Source organism: Prosopis cineraria, unplaced genomic scaffold (genome assembly GCF_029017545.1).
Source record: "Prosopis cineraria cultivar Desert tree isolate PC_DT_omini unplaced genomic scaffold, ASM2901754v1 PC1135, whole genome shotgun sequence".
NCBI classification, from domain to species: Eukaryota; Viridiplantae; Streptophyta; class Magnoliopsida; order Fabales; family Fabaceae; genus Prosopis; species Prosopis cineraria.
Window position 1 is genome coordinate 4193 of NW_026556460.1, and position 8033 is coordinate 12225.

Genomic DNA, 8033 nt, shown 5'->3' on the forward strand with positions numbered 1-8033 from the left:
GAATTTGTTCAATTATATTCATGTAATTTAATGTGTCATTTAAGAATTAATGTATGAAAAAAATTCGTCATCAAACATTTTAATTGTTGAAATAAGATTGTTTAATTAAATTCTGTGTCATAATAAATATATATGCACTGGGATGTGATAAGGAAAAAGATCACATCCGTGGAATGGATTGAGGAAAAAAAAAAAAAAAAGGTCGGTGTGCATAAAAATCAGGATAAAAAGGAGCCGACTGTGCCAGGCACTACAATGTAAAGCCTATTCGCATTCTATGCTTGATTCTACATGGAATACCCGGGACAACCATGCACATGATGCTTACGCAAAACACATAATATCGACTAATTAACCACAATACTAATTATTACATGTGGAGGAAAATTAATAAACGCCCCCTTATTTAGTTTGGTACGTCATATGCTCATATTTATTCACACACTCATACAACATTTATAACACTTTTCAAACAAATTAAAAACCTTAAAATTCATACACCGTGGGGAAAACCATAATCCTCCTATATATATATATATAACATCATATATTCGTATATAAATAAAAGTGTGTTGACGCAAACCTTTAGTTGTATTAGAATGAGAGGACCCATCCAGATCACTCCTTTGATATCCACTAATTCTTGGAAGTGCCTCTTAGACTCATTCATGCTCTGATAAATAACTAAAGATGAAAGAGCAGAACCCACAACAACTTTTGTTGCAAATGCTATCTCATCAACTTGCAATGACTTGAAGGAATATCTAGGAACGGAACATTGAGCCACTAATAGAGAGGAAGTGTTACAATATTCTCTACACCCCCACGTGTTTTCATTGCACCCCTTGAGTAGCAACTTCGAGCGATATAGGGCTTGAACAAAATTTGTTCCTTCTAAATGAAAATAATTAACCTTTTCATAAATGAAAATAATGATACATCCATCAGCATCAAAAATTTGCATATGCAGTGTATAGCAATAGTACCCAAATTTTAGAAACTCCAAGTTGTTGCATATTGGATATAAATGCACAATGCTCGTCGACTGTCATACTAGCTCGTAAGGAGCCAAGAGAAGTATTGAAATCAGAATTTTGTTGCATCATGTAACAGTAGTTGCAGTAGTCAAAATATTTAATAAATGATATAACTCAATAACAAATTTCAAGCTCCCATCACTTCTAGGCTGCAATCATTCTTGGCATACCCAGGATCAAAAATCAAGATAATGTTCAAGCAATGAAAGAGCCACTGTGGCACGTATGTCAAACCCATTCGAAATACTAACTGAAGAAGCACAGCACGCACCAACTCATGCTTGACAAGAACATCACTCAACGAGTTGGAGTTATTATGCAAATCCATGAATGGAAGGAGACCATAACAAATGTATTTTGAGATGTTAATAGAGGACCCAATAGAGGAGCCCACTAAAGATGGATGGCAACCCAATGATAAGACCCCAAGCAAGGAACCCTCAAACAACCAGTCCGTAGAAGTCAGAGAGCTCAGGTGACGTGGAAGCTTCGTGAATTGGCTGAAGAGGAGGTCCTTTAATAGGACAAAGTTGGTTGCAATTGGTTCTCGTGCAATGATTCAATCATCTTCCTCCTGAGACTTTTCTTCTGTCTTTTCTGCTTCCTTTCTGCTCTTTTCTGGTATTCTCTGCAATTTTTCCTTTGGTTATTATCCTTTTTTTTTTTCCATTGTCACATTTATTTCTCTATTTTGTACTTGTGCTTGTGTCATGCTCTGTAAGACTGTATTGAGTTGATTTATGAAATATTGCAAAAGAGCATCTATCATTCTCTGTTGTTATTTTGCATAACCATTACATTTTCGTGCTTTCATTAAGAGCTTGGGGCTGAACTGAGTGATCAAATAGGGGCAACAATATTTATGGCTTCCATGGAGCAACGTGAACATCATGATGATTCTTCTCATCAAATTGATGCTGCGCTTGCTGCGATGATGGATTATTCTCGCCTAGATAGAATTGAAGCTACACTTGCTTCTTTGATGAATCGCATGGGTTTAGTTTATGAGCCCTTGTCTTCTCAAGAAGCTTCTACTCATCGTTCTTGTTGGCATTCTGAGATTACAGAGGTCCCATGAACAACGACCATCTCCGTTCCAAAACAGAGTGATAAGATAGAAGATCCCATCCTGGTGAACTCTTCCCTGCCGCTGTTTTTGTCGCCAAACCTTGTTGAGATAGCATCCATATATCCTTCAGCTACCATCATTGCTTCGCTCTCTGCTGATATGGTCATTACAGATGACAATACTGGTGTCGCGTCCATCGACTCTGCAATTGGAGACAATGGTATGACCATGCTCGATGATCTCCAGAGTGGTATGCCTGAGATTGGGCCTATAATGCACGGCGTCTATCTTTTTCAATTGACGGACCACTTTCTTACTTGGGCCCAAGACCTGGTAGTCCAATTTGGACCTCTGCAGTCCTCCTTCAATTAATCTGCAGAATCATTCTCCATGACCAATTCAGAGACATTTGGCCTCCAAGGGTGAAATGGAATTCTTACCCTTGATTCTTGCGTCGACCTTCTTATAGCAGTGTCTGGCTGCGCTAGCCTATTTCTTCCAGTGCTCATGGACAACGATTGTGAAGCGTCAAATATTGATCAGGGTATTCCCATTTCTTTTCCCCTGTTCACGTATTACAACCAACACACACTTAAGATGGAGTTTGATCCCTCTAGCAATTTGAGTCTTGTGTCCCTAATCTTAGTGGGTATCATAGTCCGTGGTGGTTTTTCACTAGATTAAATATTCATCACAGACCACCATACCGTTGCTGAGCTGGACGTCTCATGTGGAGAGTCGAGCCCAAGAAAGGAGGGGTCCCGGTGGGTGTACTCGCAGGGTGTCCTTCAAGACAGCTCGGAGGTTGGGCATTTTTGCCACGTCAGAATCAGTGACGTCATTTTGTCTCCCACAACCTCGTCAACTTCTTCACGGAGCCTTGCTTGAACTTGTTTGCTCAAAACCAGTTCCGCCATTGCCCACTCGATTAGAAGCGCCGTCGTATCAGTACCACGGAATATCATCTCCTGCAAAACACAAAAGCATATAAGGAAAATAAAATAGTAGTTGTAATGGAGATGATGGTATTTAGAATAAAAAAGTCTCTATTTAAAAATTAAAAAACAAAAGGAAGTTACACTACACATAATCCGCTGTTTCTTTTCAAGTTAACCGACTAGTTGATGATACAGCATGCCCTTATTATGGCAAGAGATCGAAAAGATAGCTCTAAATCGTGCATCCGAGAAAAAATTTAATTCTTAAGTTGTACATGTCTCTGGAGCAATCAGTTCGTCATAGGCTTCAAATTTAAGAACTTACAGGACTCTAGTCTTTTCCACCTTTTAAGTATCCGTTATGCTATATGGTGGATTGCAACTTCTGCTCTATTGATGGCTTTCAGATGGTAGTCTGCGAATCACTTGTTTCAGGAAAAATCTGCTCCACGGATTCCTCTCTTGCAATACCAACAAGAATGTGGTGATTCCAGACCTTCATCGTTTACGATCGGTTCCTTTACAAGTCCAGATTACCAATTGGTTCAAGGCAATTTACTTTTTTCTACCTTTAGTTTCTCTCCTTGCTTTTCGAATTTATCTCACTATTGTAATCTTTTGGCTTTTATATTACTTTTTCTTTTCTTTTCTTTTAATTTAATGACAATGTTCGTGCAAGATGATGATCTATCATCTATGTTTAACACGCGCTGGGAAAAAAATTCATTTATTGACAGTGCGTGGCATCTAAATTCTTTTTAATAACAACACATTTAAAAATAACAAAAAAATGCTTTGACGAAGTAGAAAAACGTGGATGTTTTGAAAAGAAATACAAAGTAGAATTTGTTATCTTTAGATTGTCCATTACATGTATTGTATTTTAGAAAAGGAATCCGAAGTTTGAGCAGTTAACAAGATTACTGATTTTGAGAAGGGATAAATAAATAAAATTACCAAAAATGTAGAGATTAGATGTTGTCCTTAGTTTTCAGGCCAAAAAAATAATGTCCTTAGACAGAGTTTAAGTTTATAGACAAATTAAATAGACCCTATTATCAGGCCCGAAAATTAGTTCATTATGATAACTTCGTAGAGCCCATTCTTTTCATTCATTCTAGATCTCTCTTCTGATAGAGATGGAAATTAAGGCGAGTCTAACTCTTAAGGACTCAAGCCTTCAAACTCAATTATCCAAAAATTCACCAAATTTGAGGCCTGACTTTTATTAAAGAGTTCAGGATCAGGCAGCTCTTAAACCCTTTTTTCTAAAAGAAAAAGTAACATTTTAATTTAAATAAAATTTTTAAAATTTAACATGAAACAAATCAAAGTTTCACATAAAATTTGATAAAGATTTAAAATTTAAATTTAAGATGAAGATTAAAATTTTAATCAATGTAAATCTAAATTCTCCTCCTTATCATCTAAAAATAAAACATTAGATCCCTTAAATGTAGATCGATTTGTTAAAGATGGAAGTGAAAATTCAATATTAATTATTTCTACAACTTTTTCTTCATTACCTACAATAAATATTAATTAAATTATATCATTATCAATCAAATATGTGTGTGTGTGTGTATAAAATAACCAAGCTTATCAGGGTTACCCCTGCTCGAGCCTTTTTTCACTAGATTTATTAGGGCCAGGCTCTTAAGCCCAATTATTTAAAATAAATAAATTTTTAAAATTTGAATCCTTATTTAAATAGAATCTTCAGGCTCGATTCTCTAGATCCAATCCTTATTTCCTGCTCTATCTCCAAGACTACGTGTATATTGTAATCCAACTCTTGTATCACGCGACACTTGTGCCTTGCATTATATATATATATATATATATATATATTAATCTCCTGTACATTTTCACATAGTGGTGGTAATCTAGTATTCCTTTTTAGTTTGTCCTCCGTTTTTTAATGGTATAAGCAAGGTTTTAAAAATTGGACTGGCCTTTGAATCGAATGAGGCACTAGTTCACGGTTCATTGGTCGAACCGTGGTTTAAACCAATTTGACATTAAATTAATATATTTTTAATTTATATATCATAATTAAATAAAAAATACATTTAAATATGTATTTTTTTTTCAAAAATATATTATAGATGCTTGGTAATATAATTTATTATTGATAAATATATAATTAATATTAATTATAAGTGAAGCTTTTCATTTAAATATCAAGAAAGATGTATTTTAATTTTAATTTATTTTTTTTTAAATTTTGTCCGATTTCTCATGGGAACTGGTCCGATTTTTATTCAGTTTTATCGGCTGTTAATCTGTTTAATCGGTTGTTGATCGATTTCATAATGATTAATTTTTAAAGGTCAACCAAATCGAATCAAGAGCCAATTTCAGGTTCAACCAGTTGAATCAGTCAATTCAGTCTGATTTTTAAAATTTTGGTACAAGAGCCTTCTCACCAAATGGCTTCAATCCATCTCCTCAGGGGTCCACCACCACTACCACCTCAACGGCCAATACCTCTCTTACACCAATACTTATGGAAGTTAGGTTTCTCTACTTTCTTTTATTTCTATTTCTCTTCACTTCTTTCATCATCCCACCATTCATTAATTTTATTATTTAAAAAAATTATTTAATAAAAAAATTTAAACGATGAAGATGGAGAAAGTAGAGTAGAGGGAAAAAGAAAGGAAAAAATGGAGAGACTCCTGGTGCCAATACCTACCTCATTCTCATCGTCTCCCTCCCACTTTATCTCTAGCAAGCTGACACACAATAACTGCACAATGTTTTTAGGGCCCACATCTCTTCTCCCTTATTGATGGCAGCTCACCCGCTCCTCCTAAGCTCACTATCTCTGGCATTCCCAACCCAGACTACATCTCTTGGTTTCACCAAGGTCAACTCGTCCTCTCCGTACTAATCTCTTCTCATCGGTCAGGTGATTCCCGACAAGAGCGCCAGATCCATGTGGTTAGCTCTTGAACCACTATTCACCCAAAATTCCCAGGCTCGCTTCATGCATCTACATAACCAAATCACCTCTCTAAGGAAAGGCAATGAATCTGTAACCGAGTATTTTAAAAACGCCATGTTAATTGCTGATGCTTTGAGTCTTGTAGGTAAACCAGTGGATGATGTGGACTTCATCACTTGCCTTCTCAAGAGCCTTGGGTCTGATTTCGAGTCCGTAGTTGCCTCTATTACCACTCTTACGGACCATCTCTCACCAGAAGATGTTCTCAATTTCCTACTCATCCACGAAGCTCGCATTCAACACAAAATTGATCCCTCCCCACTGACCTCTCTACTAATTTCGAGTCTATGGTCATAATTCATGAAAAATAGTCTCACTAATTACAAACGTTTAAAAAACGGGAATAACATTACTCTATTCTAATTAATTTATAAATAATATTGTTATGATGAGTAGTTTAAGAACAACACTATTCTTTTGAGAATACTTTAAAAATAAAATTATACCTTAATCTATTTATTTAAATTAAATCTTTTTATTTGGGGCATGAAATTATTTAGTATTTTATTTCTTTTGTCATTTGATTACACAGAAAAAGGGTCTATTTTAACTTTTGACTTTTGATAAGGGGCAAAACAAAACGTGATTTTAGTATCTTTTTTTGGATTCCAACATTTCACCATTAGTGCCTTTTGATTATGGAGCAACAGCTAGTTATGCTGCTTTGCTTTGCGTCAAGGATTTAAATTCCTTGTTTGCTTTGATGGGGAACAAGTTTGGTCCCCATCGTTTTGTTGTGCGTCCTGACCTAATTAATGTTAATTATTAACTAATGAAGTACTAACACGCTGAAAATAACACCACATCTTATCACCACTTTTTATACTTAAAAGCTATTTTTAGTAGCATCTAGCTAGGGAGCTATGACATATATATATATATATATATATATTCATTTCTATCTGTATTATTTGACACGTTGATATTCAACACAAATTTCTCTCAGCAAATTTTCTTCACTTTAACTCCTTCGATACTTCACTCTTATGCTTCTCAAACTCAAGAGTCATCTAAGATAACACAAAAACAAAATAAACAACTAAAGACGCTAAAAAATGAAAACAAGACTAAAAACTGCTATTCGCAACAAAATGAATTAGAGACTAAAATACTAAACAAAAGACCAAATTATGATAAAAGGATGAAAATAATTATTTAAATCCACCTTAATAACTTTTTAAACACTGAAATATAAAGAGTTACTCCCTCTAATTTTATTTATAAATTACTTTCAATACGTTTCATCAGAATAAAAAAAACCTTAAACCTCATTAATTTTATTTTAAAATTTAACAAGTTTTCACCTTTATCCCTAATAAATGTTTTAAAATCTCATTATTGATATTTTTATTTAAAGCATTTAATAAGGATAAAAATGTACAGAAAAATATTAAAAATGACAAGTGACTAATAAATAAAATCAAATTTTTTCTTCTATCTTTAGTTTATAAATAGGACTAGAGGAGTATCAATCAATTTGACATAAATTTGAATGAGAGATAACGTGAGTGAAATGATAGCAATGAGAGAGAGAATATGATTTATTATATTTAAATCGATGCATGAATTAGTGCTAGGGTTATTAACTTATTTATTATAACCCTTAAGCGCGAAGTCTCAAGTCTAAGTCTATGTGGATATATATAAACATCTTCGAAAAAGGAATCCTTAATAGAGTTTAACAGTGCTTGAATTTGATATTAGCACTCGATAATTATATCAAGAAACAAAATGGTGGTGATCGCTAGATAGTTTGCTAATAAAACAAGACGCTTGCGTCCGAGTTTCCTTATCTCCATATACCCCCTCCTGACATCTCATATCTGCATCTCCATATTATCATCCACACGTTCTCATTTCTGGATGTGTCGTCTTTTGCTTCCTCCCTCTTTTGCATCCCCATATTAATTATAAATAAGCAAAGTAGCCTGCAGGCTACAACAACACCCCTTTCCGTTTTTGGATATTTTCTTGAGCTT